The sequence below is a fragment of the Canis lupus genome, chromosome 5 (genome assembly GCF_003254725.2).
Source record: "Canis lupus dingo isolate Sandy chromosome 5, ASM325472v2, whole genome shotgun sequence".
In the NCBI taxonomy this organism is placed as follows: domain Eukaryota; kingdom Metazoa; phylum Chordata; class Mammalia; order Carnivora; family Canidae; genus Canis; species Canis lupus.
In genome coordinates, this window is record NC_064247.1 from 59,913,530 (window position 1) to 59,932,057 (window position 18,528).

An 18,528-nucleotide genomic window follows, 5' to 3' on the forward strand; every position below is an offset into this window, starting at 1 on the left:
GCAGGGGAGGGGCTGAGAGAGAGGGAGAAGCAGACTCTGCACTGAGCTGGGAGCCCTCCAGGGGCTCCAATCCAGAACCCTGGGTTCACGACCTACCCAGAATCAAGAGTCAGATGTTGAACCAGCTGAGCCATCTTGACGCCCCTTCTTTCCTCTTCTTTCTTATTTTTCTTTCTTCTCTTTTTTTTTTTTTTTTTTTTTTTTTTTGCACATAGTCTAACATTGTGATGAATAATAGTCCAGACTTTCTCTAATGACTTCAGGGTCATCATTCAGGACATTAATGGAGATGTGTGAAATTTTTTTGCTTGGCTCTATGAATACTGACAGCAGTATATTCTATGGGGAAACTTTTATTTAAAAATTGATACAGACATTTGCCAGACATTTTCAAGAGGAGAATTGGTTCGTTCAAATGTTATTTCTGCTCCAATCTAAATTTCACTTCAAAATTTCATTTAGAAATCAGCGATATGAAAAACTCATTTTACTTATCAAAAAAGCTAACCCGGAGATCAAGTGGCCACATATATGTTCCTGGAAGGAGGGAGCAAGGTATGGTTTACTGGCCAGCACCCCTGAACAGGCATCAGGGTATCTGTGCAGTATCTATGCAGAATATCTCTGTTAGAGTCAAATATCTGGGATGCTTGGTTGCTCAATTGGTTAAGCCTCTGCCTTCGGCTCAGGCTATGATCCCAGGGTCCTGGGATCCAGCCCCCCATCAAGCTCCTTGCTCAGGAGCTCTCAAATAAACCCTTTAAAAAAAAAAGTCAAATATCTGAACTCCCCACCCACCCCACCAATGACTGGAAATGGGGCCAAGGTAGCTAAATAGTAACACACTCTACCACTCTTCGTGGAGCTCAACAGTTTTAGAACCCACCAAGTTTATAGAGAGAAAACAGCCTTTGGGAATTAAAGAGTCCGGGGTATCAATCTAAACTCTGATTCCTACAAGATGTACTCCCTCGGAGAAGGCTTAAACTTCCCAAATCTCAGCTTTCCCATCCATTAAAAGGAGTTGATACTTTCCCCCATCAATTATTGAGATGAGTTAGCAAAACAACAAATGTAAAGCGCTAAGTTCAAAGTCTAACACGTGACAGGAGTGCCATCGCTGGTGGCTTCTGTTTTGAAGGAGAATGGTCCCTGTACATTGCAAATGTCCACAGGAAATCAAGTTTCCAACTTGAAAAATAAAGACTATACACTTGATTTGCTTTCACCAGGACAAATTGAGACAAGCAGCTCCCACTCAAGTTAAAATCAGGCTGTCCCAAAGTGGTATGAGGAGGTGGCGAGGAGGAGAGGGAGACACAAGGGACTTAGGAAGTGTTCTCCTCTTGCTACATGTGGGTCTGGGTTCCTCAGAGTGAGACAAGAAAGGCTCAGAAAAGAGTGAAGTGGGGAAGCCATGCCCAGATGCTGCTCTAAATAACATCCGCCCTAGACTCCCATGCAGAGAGAGCTTGAGTGACCGGGAGAAAATCTCAACAGCTCTCTCTAACCATGGAGAGGTCTAACCATGCTGACCTCTCCCCTTAACAAGAGAAAGGGAAAGGAGAGAGAGAAAGAGCAGGGGTGGTACGGAGGGAAGAAAAAAGAAAGAAAAACCGCAACAAAAACTGCTCTCAGGTAAAAGCTAGTATTTGCTGCAAATAAAAACAGCATTTTATATTCACGAAGTTTATTTTTACAGTTACCCTACTATTTTTGAAAAGCAAATTCTGGTGTTTCATGATATATGTACATTTCCCTTATGAAATAAGTGTCTTTAGCTAAAAAGCCCAGGGCATTTAAAGAATAATAATGATAACTCGGCCGAAGTGTTAACAGTGTTAACGTGGTAACAGCAAAAATTGGGAGGCAGGCAAGATGGCAGAGGAGTAGGGTCCTCAACTCACCTGCCCCCCCCCAACTTACCTAAATAACTTTCTTTTTTTTTTCCTAGATAGCTTTCAAATCACCCTGAACACCTACGAATCTGACCTGAGATTTAAAGAGAGAACAGCCGGAACGCTACAGAGAGAAAGGTTTTTGCTTCTAACAAGGTAGGAAAGAGGAAAAAAATAAAAAAGAATCAAGTGGGGGAGGGGCCCCACAAGGAGCCAGGCTAAGGCCCCAGTGAAACCCTCCGGGACAGGAAAGCCCAGCCCCAGGGAAGCGGGAACTTTAAAAAATCTGCACTGCATTCTTCGCGGATGGAAAGGTGCTCAGCAGGGAAATCGGCCAGAATCGCAGGAGGGGCAGTGGAGCCTCCAGTCTCCCCGGGTCACTAACAGTTGGTGCACCCCGGGGGAGAGCACCCCACACCCCGGGGGGCCGAGCTCGGTAAAGGGCTAGAGCGTGGACGGGGGGGGGGGGGGGGGGGGCTCTGGACGGAGGGGGCTGCACCCTGCTGCCTTCAGGAGCCCTGGCCCGGAAGGGCGATTCCAGCAGTGCAGGCCCCAGATCCCGGGGCGCCGGGGGACACAACCCAGGATTTTGTGCTCTCTGGGGACAGGTGGAGGCCAGGAGGGCCCAGGACAGCAAGGACGCTCCTGCTGCCTGGTGCCCCCAAGCTGTGCAGATCAGCGCCCCTACTGCCCCAGAGTATCCAGGCCCCCGCTGACTGGGAGCTGCGGTAGTTACTGTGGAGCAGACTCCAGAGCTGGAGAGCTGGCCGCCGCCAGTGTGGTTTTTCCTCCTTGTTTCACCCTGTGCTTGGGAGAGGCGGGACCGCCAGGGGACAGAGGCCTCATGGGGTCAACAGCTCCCACTAAGCCCAGCACCTGGGGGGGGCATCTCCCCCAGGTACACACACCTAAGAATCAGCACAACAGGCCCCTCCCCCAGAAGACCAGCTGGAAGGACAAGGGAAGAGCAAGTTCTTGACCAAGCAGCACTGGAAAGCTCCAGGGAAAGTCGAGGGATTTACAGTATATAGAACCAGAGGGTACCCTCCTTTTTTCTTTTCTTTTCTTTTTTTTTTTTTCCTTTTTTGGTACAACTCGTTTTTATATCAGACTATAAATTTCCAATTTTTTTTCTCTTTTCCCACCTTAGCTACAATATTTTACCACCTCTTCATTTTTAAGTTTCTTCCTTTTTGACTTTCATATTTCTACAATTACAGGTCTTAGATATATTTTCCACTTGTAGATTCCCTTCAACATACTCAATTTTGGGAAATATACAAAATATGTTTTCTTTGTTTCATGTTTTTTGTTTTCTCTGCTTCATTTTGTTCTACAATGGCGGAAGCTAATACCTTCCAAAACATAACCAGCATGCACCCAGAACCAAGTGGTATACCATGCTGGTTCCTTCTGTGAGATTATATTCTCTCTTCATTCCCATTCTGCCCCCCTTTTATCTCATTTATGTTTTGGTGGTCAATGTTGGGGCTCTCTACAAGTATTTCTGGTTTATATAAATTTGGGACTGAGCATCTTCTAACATACAGAACTTAATATACTCAGAACCAAGAGGATCACCCTCTAGGACCCCCTCAGGTAGACTAAATTCTCCCTCCACTACAACTTCATCATCACCACCATCCCAGTACCCCCCTTTTCTCTTCTTTTTTTTTCTTTTTCTTTTTTTCCCTCCTTTTGCTTTTTTTCTCTTCTTTTTCTCTTTTTTTTCTTCTTTGGGATTCTTGGCCTTTTATTTTTTATTATGTTTTAAAATTTGTTTTTCACTTTAGTGGCCCTTTTGTTTTATTTCGTTCTGATCTTTGTTTTCAATTTCTGGTCTCTGACCTCGTCAGAATCATCTAGGGTGAAATATACTTAGGTGGTGGCTGATATTCTTGACTCAGCCCACTCATACAGCCACTCTGCACTGAGCAAAATGACTAAAAGGAAGAATTCACCACAAAAGAAAGAATCAGAAACAGTACTCTCTGCCACAGAGTTACAGAATTTGAGTTACAATTTGATGTCTTTAAAAAAAACCAACTCAGAAGCATAATTATAAAGCCAATTCAGCCAATTCATAATTATAAAACCAATTCAGAAGCATAATTATAAAGCTACTGGTGGCTCTGGAAAAAAAGCATAAAGGATTCAAGAGACTTCATGACTGCAGAATTTAGATCAAATCAGGCCAAAATTAAAAATCAATTAAATGAGATGAATCCAAACTGGAGGTTCTAATGATGAGGGTTAAGGAGGTGGAAGAAAGGGTGAGTGACATAGAAGACAAGTTGATGGCAAGGAAGGAAGCTAAGGAAAAAAGAGAAAAACAATTAAAAGACCATGAGGAAATGTTAAGGGAAATAAATGATAGCCGCAGAAGGAAAAAATCTACGTATAATTGGGGTTCCAGAGAGCACCGAGAGGTACAGAGAGCCAGAAAGCATATTTGAACAAATCATAGCTGAGAACTTCCCTAATTTGGGGAGGGAAACAGGCATTCAAATCCAGGGGATAGAGTGGGTCCCCCCCAAAAATCAATAAAAACCATTCAACACCTCGACATTTAATAGTGAAACTTGCAAATTCCAAAGATAAAGAGAAAATCCTTAAAGCAGCAAGAGACAAGAGATCCCTAACTTATATGGGGAGAAATATTAGATTAACAGCAGACCTATCCACAGAGACCTGGCAGGCTAGAAAGGGCTGGCAGGATATACTTAGGGTACTAAATGAGAAGAACATGCAGCCAAGAATACTATATCCAGCAAGGCTCTCATTCAGAATAGAAGGAGAGATAAAGAGCTTCCAAGATAGGCAGAAACTGAAAGAATATGTGACCACTAAACCAGCTCTGCAAGGAATATTAAGGGGGGCCCTGTAAAAGAAAGAGGAAGCCCAAAGAAATAATCCACAAAAACTGGGACTGAATAGGTATTACGATGACACTAAATTCATATCTTTCAATAGTTACTCTGAATGTGAATGGGATAAATGGTCCTATTAAAAGATGCAGAGTTTTGGACTGGATAAAAAAGCAAAACCTATCTATTTGCTGTCTACAAGAGACTTATTTTAGACAGAAGGACACCTCCAGCCTGAAAATGAAAGGTTGGAAGACCATTTACCATTCAAATGGTCCTCAAAAGAAAGCTGGGGTAGCAGTCCTCATATCAGATAAATTAAAGTTCATCCCAAAGACTGTAATAAGAGATGAAGAGGGACACTATATCATACTTAAAGGGTCTATCCAACAAGAAGATCTAACAATCATGAATATTTATGCCCCTAATGTGGGAGCTGCCAACTATATCAATCAATTAATAACCAAAGTAAAGAGATACTTAGATAATAATACACTAATAGTAGGAGACTTCAACACCTCACTTTCTGCAAATAACAGATCTAAGCACATCGCCAAAGAAACAAGAGCTTTAAATGATACACTGGACCAGATGGATTTCACAGATATTTACAGAACTTTACATCCAAACCCAACTGAATACACATTCTTCTCAAGTTCACATGGAACTTTCTCCAGAATAGACCACATACTGGGTCACAAATCATGTCTCAACTGATAGCAAAAATTGGGATTGTCCCCTGCATATTTTCAGACCACAATGCTTTGAAACTAGAACTCAATCACAACAAGAAATTTGGAAGAAACCCAAACACGTAGAGGTTAAAGAGCATCCTGCTAAAAGATGAATGGGTCAACCAGGAAATTAGAGAAGAATTAAAAAGATTCTTGGAAACTAAGAAAATGAAGATACAACCTTTCAAAATCTTTGGAACACAGCAAAAGCAGTCCTAAGAGGGAAATACATTGCAATACAAGCATCCCTCAAAAAATTGGAAAAAAATCTCACATACACAAGCTAACCTCGCACCTAAAGGAACTGGAGAAAGAACAGCAAATAAAACCTACACCAAGCAGAAGAAGAGATATAATAAAGATTCAAGCAGAACTCAACGAAATAGAGGCCAAAAGAACTGTAGAAAAGATCAACAAAACCAAGAGTTGGTTCTTTGGAAGAATTAATAAGATAAACCATTAGCCAGCCTTATTAAAGAGAAAAGACTCAAATTAATAAAATCATGAATGAAAAAGAAGTGATCACAACCAATACCAAGTAAATACAAACGATTTTCAAAACGTATTATGAGCAGCTATACGCCAATAAATTAGGCAACCTAGAAGAAATGGACGCATTTCTGGAAAACCACAAACTACCAAAACTGGAACAGGAAGAAATAGAAAGCCTGAACAGGCCAACAACGAGGGAGGAAATTGAAGCAGTCATCAAAAACCTCCCAAGACACAAAAGTCCAGGGCCAGATGGCTTCCCAGGGGAATTCTATCAAACGCTTAAAGAAGAAACAATACCTATTCTACTAAAGCTGTTCCGAAAGATAGAAAGAGATGGAATACTTCCAAATTCATTCTATGAGGCCAGCATCACCTTAATTCCAAAACCAAAGACTCCACCAAAAAGAATTATAGACCAATTTCCCTGATGAACACAGATGCAAAAATTCTCAACAAGATACTAGCCAATAGGATCCAACAGTACATTAAGAAGATTATTCATCATGACTGGAATTAGAAAAGACCCCAAATAGCCAGAGGAATACTAAAAAAGAAAACCAGAGCTGGGGACATCACAATGCCAGATTTAAGGTTGTACTACCAAGCTGTGATCATCAAGACAGTGTGGCACTGGCACAAAAACAGACACATAGATCAATGGAACAGAATAGAGAATCCAAAAATGGGCCTTCAACTCTATGGTCAACTAATATTCGACAAAGCAGGAAAGACTATCCACTGGAAAAAAAGACAGTCTCTTCAGTAAATGGTGCTGGGAAAATTGGACATCCACATGCAGAAGAATGAAACTAGACCATTCTCTTACACCATACACAAAGATAAACTCAAAATGGATGAAAGATCTAAATGTGAGACAAGAATCCATCAAAATCTTAGAGGAGAACACAGGCAACACCCTTTTTGAACTTGACCACAGCAACTTCTTGCAAGATACATTTATGAAGGCAAGGGAAACAAAGGCAAAAGTGAATTATTGGGACTTCATCAAGATAAAAAGCTTCTGCACAGCAAAAGAAACAGTCAACAAAACTAAAAGACAACCTACAGAATGGGAGAAGATATTTGCAAATGACATATCAGATAAAGGGCTGGTATCCAAGATCTATAAAGAACTTATCGAACTCAACAGCAAAGAAACAAACAATCCAATCATGAAATGGTCAAAAGACATGAACAGAAATCTCACAGAGGAAGACATACACATGGCCAACAAGCACGTGAGAAAATGCTCCGCATCACCTGCCATCAGGGAAATACAAATCAAAACCACAATGAGATATCACCTCACACCAGTGAGAATGAGGAAAATTAACAAGACAGGAAACAACAAATGTTGGAGAGGGTGTGGAGAAAGGGGAGCCCGCCTTCCCTGTTGGTGGGAATGTGAACTGGTGCAGCCACTCTGGAAAACTGTGTGGAGGTTCCTCAAAGAGTTAAAAATAGAGCTGCCCTATGACAGATGCAGTGAAACGCCGGAGCACCTGCACCCCAATGTTTATAGCAGCAATGTCCACAATAGCCGAACTGTAGAAGGTGCCCTGGTGTCCATAAAAAGATGAATGGATAAAGAAGATGTGGTCTCTGTATACAATGAAATATTACTCATTACAATGGAATATGTATACAATACAATGTCATTAGAAATGACAAATACCCACCACTTGCTTCAACGTGGATAGAACTGGAGGGTATTATTCTGAGTGAAGTAAGTCAATCAGAGAAGGACAAACATTATATGGTCTCATTCATTCAGGGAATATAAAAAATAGTGAAAGGGAATAAAGGGGAAAGGAGAGAAAATGAGTGGGAAATATCAGTGAGGATAACAGAACATGAGAGACTCCTAACTCTGGGAAACGAACAGGGGTAGTGGAAGGGGAGGTGGGCGGGAGGATGGGGTGACTGGGTGACAGGCACTGAGGGGGGCACTTGATGGGATGAGCACTGGGTGATATGCTATATGTTGACAAATTGAACTCCAATAAAAAAATATACAAAATTTTAAAAAAGCAAAAACTGTGCAGAAAGTCAGAAATGGATGAACCTTGGGCCAGGTTCTCCACCCCTTCACCCTCAGGATGAGGAGAGCAGACCGGGAAGGTCAGAAGTGTGGATACCTGCAGAGCCTCCTTTACCCACTGCCTTCTATTTCTGGGTGTAAATGGGTATCAGTATCCCTCTAAGTATGAACCCCAGCTTCCCCCGCCCCTGACAGTGGCAGATGGACTTTCCATCCTACCCAAGTGGCAAAGTCTGGGACTCAGGTTTGAGGGGTCAGATAGAAGAAGATGGAGCTGTCTGCACTGTCAGCCCAGCTGGCCAGAGACCTGCAGCAGCCACACCAGAGCTGCAGATGCTAATAAAAGTTTCCCCTGCTTCCCTTTGCCCCCTTCAAGTGGTACCCTTGGGACTTTGCAGGAGAGGGGTGGGGGCTGGGGGCTGGGCCAAAGCCAAAGGCAGGGGTCCAGGCTTCTTAACCAATATGTTGTCCTAATAGCTCCCACTCCCCAACTTTTTACACCGTGTGTTTGGCACTGTGTTGTATGTATATGTATAATAAACATATTCAAATTCTCCAAAGCACATTCAAGTGGCCTTAGGGTGCCATGAACAGGCTCAGCTGGGTTGGAAAATTGACCAGAGAAGAAGAAACTTGAACCTACCTCCATCATCTGCCAGACTTTCTTTCATCAGCAGAGTGGCCAGAACCAGCAATTCTGACATCCTTGCTTCCCTGATCCATCAAAACTAGGGCTTCAAGAGACATAAGAAAAAATGCTCAACATCACACAGCATCAGCCAAATACACATCAAAACCACAATGAGATACCACTTCACACCAGTCAGAATGGCTAAAATTAACAAGTCAGGAAACAACAACTGTTGGTGAGGATGAATATTATTCACGGAGAATAATATTCTCCATGTAGAATATTATCTACGTGGAGAAAGGGGAACCCTCTTAAACTGTTGGTGGGAATGCAAGCTGGTACAGCCACTCTAGAAAACAGCATGGAGTTTCCTCAAAAAGTTAAAAATAGGGCTACCCTAAGACCCAGCAATTACATTACTAGGCATTTACCCAAAGGATATAAATGTAGTGATCTGAAGGGGCACCTGCACCCCAATATTTATAGCATCAATGTCCACAATAGCCTAACTATGGATAGAGCCCAGATTTCCATCACACAGATGAATGGATAAAAAAGACATGGTGCATATATAGAATGGAATATTAGCCATCAGAAAATGAAATCTTACCATTTGCAATGACATGGATGGAACTAGAGGGCATTATGCTAAGCGAAACAAGTCAATCAGAGAAAGACAATTATTTGTTTTTCACTTATATGTGGAAGTTAAGAAACAAAAGAGAGGATCATAGGAGAAGGGAGGGAAAAATAAAACGATAAAATCAAAGAGGGAGACAAACCATAAGAGACTCTTAACTATAGGAAACAAACAGGGTTGCTAGAGGGGAGGAGGATGGGGAAATGGGTAACTGCGTGATAGGCATTAAGGAGGGCACTTGATGTAATGAGAGCTGGGTGTTATATGTAACTGATGAATAACTAAACTCTACCTCTGAAACTAATAATTCACTATATGTTATTTAAATTTAATTTTTTTTCTCTGTCACATTTATTTTTTATTTTTAAAAAACTAGGGTTTCATCAGAACCAAACGGTATCACTCTGCCAAGGGGTGACCTCCACCGGGATCCCAGGATGCCCACCCACACAGACACATCTCTTCCAGGTGAGTGCAAACCCAGAAGTGTCAAGGCATGGGCTCCTCTTGAAGACAGCAAAATCACCCAGTCATCTTATAGGGTTTTTTTTTTTCCTCTGTATCCTTATGAAGGATAGGAACTTCATATACTCACATTAATAATTAAGATGTATCCTAAACTTGGGGAAAGGAAATACAATGACCGCTTGGTTTGTTCATATCCTGCAAGAGGATTTCCTAAGTCACCCAGAGCATCAGATTCTCTGGGGAGCAAAGTTTTGTTCCCTAACAATGCACAGTGGCTAGGAGCCCAGACATTCTGCAGCCCTGTTAGGGGTTTTAACCTGTAGAAACTGGCAAGGAGTAATGGTTATATTCCAGTGGAGAAGATGGCCCCAAAAGTTATACTTTTATTGTTCTGTAGGCCATTAAGTGGTTTTGAATCTAACTTAGCAAGCTCATTTCAGCTCATTTCAGCTTGCCTTTTCCTACTGACTTGCTCCTGACTCATTCTTCAAATCAGCTACTTTTAACTTCCTGCTAGTTCATTAATTCATTCATTAATAAATTTGATTAGAGTTTAACATGTTCTCATGTATTTGTATGAGAATTTTAAGTATTGATATAGACCAGTATTTTTTAGGACAGATACATTAACAATATCAATAATTATAATAAACAAAAACCAAAATTTGCTAAATGCAAACTCTCTACCAACCAAAGTGCTGGGGGCTTAATAAATATTATCTACTTTAATCCCCGGAAAAGTCCTGGAGAGGGTGTAGTAGAATTGTGCTCTTTCTACAGATGAAAAACTAGACACAGAAAAGAAGTAACTTTCCCAAGGTCACACCTCCAGGGAAGATAGATGAGCTTTGGAAACCAAGCTATGGGCACCTCTTGCATAAAAAGAGTCAAAGACACACTTGACATGATACAAGTCACAAAATCCCTATCCCATGAGTTTACAGCAATCTTGACAGATCACAGAAGCTCCAGTGATAAAGAATGAGCAGCAGCTAAGATGCTAACACCAGTCTGGCCCTAACCCCGAGTCTCACATCTGTCCTGAGTTTCCAGGGCCAACTTCCCTTGCTCCAACAGGGTGGGAGATCAGAGCAACATGGCATGTAGTCCATGCTGCCCTTTTCTAAGTGCAATGTCCAAGGATTACTGGGCATGCGCATCTCCATCTATTCAGTCTTGGAGAACACCTACCAGGACTGTGGAAGCTGGAAAGCTAAGAACTACATTTCCCAGAATCCTTTGCAGCTTGAGGGCAGGGTGAGATATAGATTGCACCAGACAAATGCATTTGTTGCGCAGGACTTAGGGTTGAATTGAGCTGGGTGGGTGGGCAGCCTCTTCCAGCTCCTGGACAGCTTCCTGATCTCCTGGCACCAGCTCCCTGGCCGGTGCATTCCATGGTGAGGTTTTAAAAGTCTTTCCTGGAAATTCAGCCTTAAGTCTCTTATTTCAGTCCTCCCAGTGATTCCTTAAGCCTTTTAATCCCCGACAGTGAATCCCCTTACAGTTAAAGTGAGTAGAAGAGATCTTTTCTCTTCCACTGAAACCTGAGCCTCACAGGAACCAGCACCTGGAATGAGATCTGGATTGGTTATCTAATCTGACTATGGCTACAGGGAGCAATAGATGTGTGGATATCCGAGGATGGAGCCCGATGGGGAGAGAGGGCCATGGTATACATAGTGACCCAATTGCCCTGGGATCTCGGACCAGTAGCACTGACCCCGCAGAATCCAGAGGGCATGGTGACCCCCAAATGGCCACACAACCAAAATGCTTATCAAAATAGCTAACTCCTAAGGCTTCTGAGAACAATCAATTGCTCCTGGAACCCTTGAGGCCAAAGTAGGTGGCAGCCTGCTATAGTCCTGCCTAATCAGCCCTTCAGCCCTCCAGGCCAGGGAACAGTGCCTGAGGCACTGTAGCAGTTACCCTCCCACAGCCCCGAGCCCTTTGATAGAGGAGGCCAGGTTCCCCTGGGGGTCAGCACCTATATCTGCTAGGCATTGCTGTATAACAAACCGCTCCAAAACTGAGTGGCTTAAAACATGATTATCACTCATGAGTCTTGAAGTCAGCTGGGAAATTCTGCTTTCTAAGCCAGGCTCAGCTCATCCTGGCCAGCGCATCCTGTCTCTTCTCCCTATGACCTCTGATCCCCCAGTAGGCTGGCGCGGCTGGTTCCTAAGGAGGAGGTGGAGTTGCCAGGGAAAGAATAGAAGCAACTAAGGCTTCTGAAGGCCTTGGCTCAGAACTGGCACATTGTCATTTACACTACATCCAGTTGATCAAAGAAAGGTCACAAGGCCTTAAAGGGAAATAGTCTTCACCTTTTGATGGAAGTTGCCACAAAGTCACACTGCAAAGGAGTGTGCATACAGGGAATAATAGCAGCCATGTTTACCTCCTGCAACCCCACAGGTGTCTTCTGTCCAGCGTCTTAGCCTTCCCCAAAGGGACCTGTGGCCACTGGCCAATGTGTTGCCCACATGGGAGAGAATACCTAGACCTTTGGGGGAATCTTAGACACTAGCTTTGACCTAAGGACAATCCCTGAGACAGAGATCCACAGTGGCCACATTCCAAGTGCAGGATTGTCAGCACATTGACACTTGAACCTCAGTTGCCTCATGGTGAACCCAGTGGGCTCATGAACCACACCAGTTATTTCTGCACTTCCTGGGCAGTGCGAGCCCAGACTGGGCAGCACAAGCGCTGAGACTGGCACAATTCTACACTGGCCCCGACCTATGCAGTGAGGGTTGCTATGGAAGGAAGGAGCAAGTACAGGTCTCTGAAACCACCATTTCCTTCCAAAATAGCAAATGAGAGCAACTCTGCCTCCCTGGGGAGATTCAGGTCCCATGCCACCCTCAGAGACTTAGAAGAGTCTTCTTACCTCCCCCTGAAGCCCACCTGATGGACTCACATAGAAGACCGATGGGTCTTGGACAGTGACCAGGGATCATCATGAACTTGTTCATGTGATAACTCCAATCGCTGCCCAGATAATGTCCCCTTGATGGAACACCTGATACTTGGCTCTGGATCTGGCAGGTGCTTCTTTTTCTCTGTCACATTTATTTTTTTTTAAGATTTTTTATTTTGAGAGAAAGAGGGTAGAAGGTGAGAGGAGGAGCAGAGGTTTTCTCTGTCACATTTAGATACACTTTGCTTAATCCTGACAAAAGCAGCCATACAATTCCATTGTCATACCTGGAGCTACATTAGCTCTCTTCTCAGAGTCCTAATTCCATCTACAGGGGCCTTCATCACCCCAGCACCCCGGAGGACAACATGCTGGTCCACTGCGTTGATGACTCCCTCCGTAGTGACAAGGTCTTAGAGCGAGAAATCTCAGGCAAACGTCTGAAACCTTGCTAAGACCCAAGTGTGCCACAGAGTAGGAGACAAACCTCTTGAAAATTCAGGAAACTGACCTGCAGTAGGTTCAGATATCTCTTCCAATTATGAGGGGGAAAGGGAGATTTCTATACCCTACAACTCCTTACTAAAACAAGGTACAGGCCTCCCGCACCTTGAACAAGGCACCCATCATTCTGCCTCCGCCAAGTGGGGCCCACAGCAGGGGGAGGCTCGCTGGCCGGTCTAGGCTACAGCACAAGCAGCATTGCCTCCTGACACTTAAGAACCTTGAGATCCAGCAGGGCTTAAAGTGTCTGCAGTGGTTGGGGAGACTGTATCAAGAATCAGTGTCTGTCCCTTGGGTTTTGGAGCAAAATCACCACCTCTTCAGCAAACAACAATTTCCTTTAGAGACACAGTTCAGCAGTTGCTATTAGACTTAACAGAGACTGTACTTCTAGTCATGCCTGGATCCCTACAGAGCGCCAAGGGACCCAGTATCACTGGATGGAATCCCATCTACCAGGCCACCACCTGGGCCATGCCAAGCAGCAGCCCCACCTAAGGTATATACAAGAGACCAGGGCAAGCAGGTCCTGAGAACCCAAGAAATTGCATGAGGAGGCAACTCCAGCATATCTACTCCAATGGCACAGTACCTCTTCCCCCACCCACCCTACCATCCAAGGGTCTCCCTGTGACCAGCCAACTAAGGAAAAAGAAGCTCAAGCCTAGTTTGTAGGCTCTGCACAAAATGCTTGCACCAGCTGAAAACAGACTTTACCACAGCTCCTCCCTGGAAAGGCCCTGAAGAGGGGTAAAAGGAGTAATCTTCCAGTGAGCAGAACCCCAGTGGCACAGTTGATTTTCCACTGGGTCCTAGAAGAAGAAATGAGAGCACAAATGCCCAGTGAATGGGGGAATATCTAAAGGCTTGGTCTGGTGGTCATAGCTTGTAAAGAACAGTGTTGGGGGAGTTTGGGGGACTGGGCCTCTCAGAATGAACCCTAGGTAGTAGGACATCTGGTCCCCACTGCAGAGGAGGCTCTCAGGAATCAGGTAGACAAGTTGACCCATTCTGAGGATGCCAGTGAACCTCTGTCCCCAGCTGCCCCCATGCATGTTCGGTGGGCTCATGCACACAGAACCATGGAGGCAAGGGTGGAGATTCTGGCCTGCTGTCCCTCCCAGGGCAGCTCTACCACCACCCTCCCAAATGTGGCAGCGATACCAACTGAGCCCCCACAGGAGCACATACCCTCGGGAACCAGGCTCTTTCCATCAGAGATGGGAAAGCCAGTTAGCCTCCCTGGAACAGACCTCTATCTGGAATATCGATTTGTTCCCCCCACCCAGCCACCCATCATGCTTCTGCCAATCTTTGGAACTGCCAACTGCCTTGCATGCCACCTCACATTGTGCTGCTCCTGGCCAAGGAACTCACTTCACAGACAAAAAAGAGGCAATGGTATGGCACATGGAATTCACTGATCTTACCCTACATCCAACACCCAGAAGTAGTTGGCATTCCAGAATAATGGAGTGAGTAGAAGACCTCATAGACTCAGTTATGGTGCCAGATGGAAGCCAATGACATTTCAGGGTAAGTACCATCTTGTGGGATGCAGTGTGTACTCTGGACCTGCAAATACCCTGCAACACTCTTTCCCGGTAGAACACTCAAGTCAGGGAAGCAATGGGTATATACACCAATGACTCTTTGCTTCCCACCTGCCAAACCCCAGGCTCAGCCAGTTCAGAGGGCTTGGTGCTTGAGGGAAGACATAAAGGGAGGACGCAGCAATGCATCCAATGAAGAGAAAGGACCACTTGGCTGATTGGGGATAATCGTGCCACTGAATCAACAGAGAGAATGTTGTCCAAGGTAACTGATGCCGAAACTCAAGAGGAAGTAGGGCTGTTCACATCGATAGGAATGGAAGGGGTGTTCTAAATCCAACACAATCTAGGAGGATGCATCCTGTTACTGCAGGGTCTTGTGATAGAGATGATCAAGTCTACAGTAACCCCATAGTGGTGGGACCACCAAGAGCTCAGAGCCAGCAGGGGTAGAGAGATAAGTCCACCTCCAGGTGAGGAGCCTACCCTCAGTGAGGTGTTCATTGATGATAAAAGAACAAAGAGTAAGAGGAGAAGAAAAAGTTACAAACACCAACTAGATAGCTGCTGGGCCAGTTGCATAAATGAGGAGAGTGTCTTGGGTTTACTTTTTGCCTCTCTTTGCCCTACTGCTTTAAACTGCGAATGTGGTAGGTAGCTATTTTTAGAATTTGGTGGGATTTGGGTCTTCCTTTCAGGGCAGGATGGGGACAGTTGAATTTTTATGATGCCATTTGCATGGCACTACACAGGAGCAGCTGGTTGTTCATGTTATTTGTTCCGGAGTTGTTTTGGGGGAAGGAGTAGGGTCAGGGGATCTTAACTGGAAAGGGTAGATTTGAGAGGCCTGGGTCCTGCCTGCAGGTGTCTGCTTCAGCTTCCTAGGAACTGTCTAGTTCCACAGAGGCTGGGGGACAAAACTACATCTCCCAGAATCCCCTGTAGCCCACGACCCAGGTGTGGGCTCTATCATCAGTGGGATGCTCTCCTACAAAGTGGGAACATGGACCTGAACTCTGGGGAAGGGTGGGGGACATGCTGCATGCACTGCGCTAGTACAGCTCAGAGCAGGGACCTCTTGGTACTGGCAAGGGGCCCCATTTAATAGAAGCAAATTCCTGATCTTGCCTCAGAGCTCACACCAGAGCTTGTTTCTTCAGCCCCCCACACCCCTGCCCCCAGCAGTTTAAGAAGCCATTTAATACTCTATAATAAACCCTTTTCTGAAACACTCCTGGTGTAAAATTCATTCTCTGTGAGCAGACCTTACACATCTCTGGGATATTCCCACACTAGTGTGCTGCTTAGTAATTGAGGGGTTGAGTTCATCAGGGGATGATAATGGATTTAGGGTTATGAGAAAGAAAAGGCAGATGTGGATTTAGATCACTTAATTCCTGTTTCTCTACTTAGGGTTCCTTCCTTTGGGTTCCCTACAAACATTTCAATAGCAAATTATCAATAGCAAATTTGTAGCTCTAACAAAGAAATCTTTGAGTCCTTGAGGTACATGTTCTTTCGGTGTCAGATTCACAAACCAGATCAGAAGTTAAATTCAGAAGCAAATAAGTGGTCTTCCCTGCTTCCCTAGCCTCAACTGCGGGTGCCATAGGATCTGCATCCCTGAACCAGGCCTCGCTGTCTACACTTGGTCCCTGCCACTCTCCTCTGTAGCCCTGCCTAGAGAATGGCCAGAGAACGGATGGAAGGAAAATACCAGGGCTATGGTCCATGACAGAAGCTATTCTGACATCCTTTGGAACACAAAGGATAGTTCCCTCAATGCCTAGAGGCTCTTCCCTCCAAATGACAGTGATTTTCTTCAGACGAGGGATCCTGGCTGAATTAAAGACCTTCTCAGTTGGATAGAAACACAACTCAAACTTGCTCAACTGTCTCAGGGGACATTTTTGGCTGGTGTAACTGACAATTCCAGAATGTGTCTGAGACAGCTGATGCCTGGCACTGGGACGATGTCATTGGAACTCAGTTTCCCTCTGTATTGTTCACTTCTGCCCTTCCCACTGGCATCACTCCCAGGCAGGCTCACTCCTGGAAACAGCCCCTGACAATATAAGCATACATTCGACCAGGTTCAAGATCGAATAAAGAGATTCTCTCTTTGCAAACTATTCTAGCAGGATTGAAGCTCCTTGAGTCAACATGCATCCAGTTATTCTGAAGATCCCAAAACCAAGAGTAAAACTCCAACTGGTTGGATTTGGGTGCCATCCTTACACCTAGAACAAGGTCGTGAAGCAGAGAGGGGGTGTTCAGTCCATACGACCCACATACACAGAGTGGAGAAAGGCATTCTCTCCACTAAAAGAAAAAATAAATGGAGGAAGGGGTGTAGGTGCCAGACAAGCTAAACAACAGATGTGATGCTGCCTGGCCATGGTAGACCAGCGCTCCTTCAGAGGGGACAGTAGAAAGCCAGAACTCTACAAAGCTTGGGGCAGAGCAATAAGCATGGGTCAAGAATCCCAAAGAACAAGTTAGCCAGGATAGCTGCCAAGAGCAGGGCTGGAACTCTACAGTGCAGGGCACACCCAACACCTCTCCAGCGAGCAGTGCCTGCTCTTTTAGCAGCTTTAGAGAAAACACTCCTGTGTTTACAAGAACAGAAAACTCTACAATGTTCAGCTGCTTGAAATGAACACTGCAAAGCCCGTTCAACTGTTAAAATGGTATTAAATAAAAGCTGCAGATAGGCACCATGTTCCCTGGCAGGAAAATAAAGAAATCACCTCATCCTTCCAGGCAAAGATGTCCTTCTTGACCTGTTCATAGGTGGGTCTCCATTTTCTTCCCAGGAGTGGGGCTTCCCAGCACTCAGCCACCTCCCTCTCTCTAATCCATCCTCTTCAGGGAGCTTAAGTGCAAAGGTCCAGCAGGCATAAAGCTCAACAAGCATGGCACAGCCATGGAAGGTGGAGGAGGAGGGGGGTCTGCTCAGCACTTGTGAGAGGCTGGAGGTGTGGCTCACTTCTCCAGAGTACTGGAAAGTAAACCTTAGGGTAAAAGAAATGCAGTGGGAATGCACAGGTCAGGCTGTTTGCTGAAAGAAATCCATTTGAAAATTATTTTGCACTGTGAGAAGTCACCTCTATTTGTCTCTGTGGAAAGGGTTCATTTCCCAAGTGGGGTTCCCTTTATCATAAAAAAAATCATTACCAGATAATATCATCTTCTGCTGGTCACAAAGGGCTTTTATGCCATTTGAAGCTCAGAGAATCCTATCTGCTAGAGGGTGGTGGTGGTGGTGGTGGTGGTGGTAGTAGTGATGTGGCATGGTCAAGGTGGCAGGGCTGTGTTGGGTGGCAATGGCTGGGGAGGTGGTGATGGTGGGTGATGATTTTGGTGATGCCTGGGGTAATGGTTATGTGGTGACAGTGGTGGGTGGTGGTGATAGTGGTGACAGTGATGTCAAAAGTATAGTGATGGTGATGATGATGATGATGATGATGATGATGATGATGATGGTGGTGGTAATGGCTGAGAGACAGTTGGCAATGATGACCATGAGACTGCTTCCACTTTGCTGATAAGGAATGTGACTTGAGATTCTTCAAGTTCGTAATGTTTTGTTCAAGAGATGAAAAGGTTTATAAACTCTGCTTCAGCCCAAACAGCAACTACCAGCTGGAGCTATTCCAGTAATATTTAAACCATTAGGCACCTCATTTCATTTCAGCCATGCATTTCATGAGCTTCCCAAATAACTGAGATGTTCAGGTACCATGCCTGATCCTTCTGGGAACCCAC

General features: G+C 44.7%; 1 long non-coding RNA gene across 1 annotated transcript; it reads left to right on the top strand.

Annotated features, from left to right (window-relative positions):
* Positions 1-198: 198 nt before the first annotated feature.
* Positions 199-17,458, top strand: LOC112646938 (uncharacterized). The gene is made up of 4 exons (XR_003127998.3): positions 199-555; positions 1,955-2,054; positions 9,683-9,774; positions 13,038-17,458. It is a non-coding gene; the product is annotated as an uncharacterized LOC112646938 (long non-coding RNA).
* Positions 17,459-18,528: the final 1,070 nt, after the last annotated feature.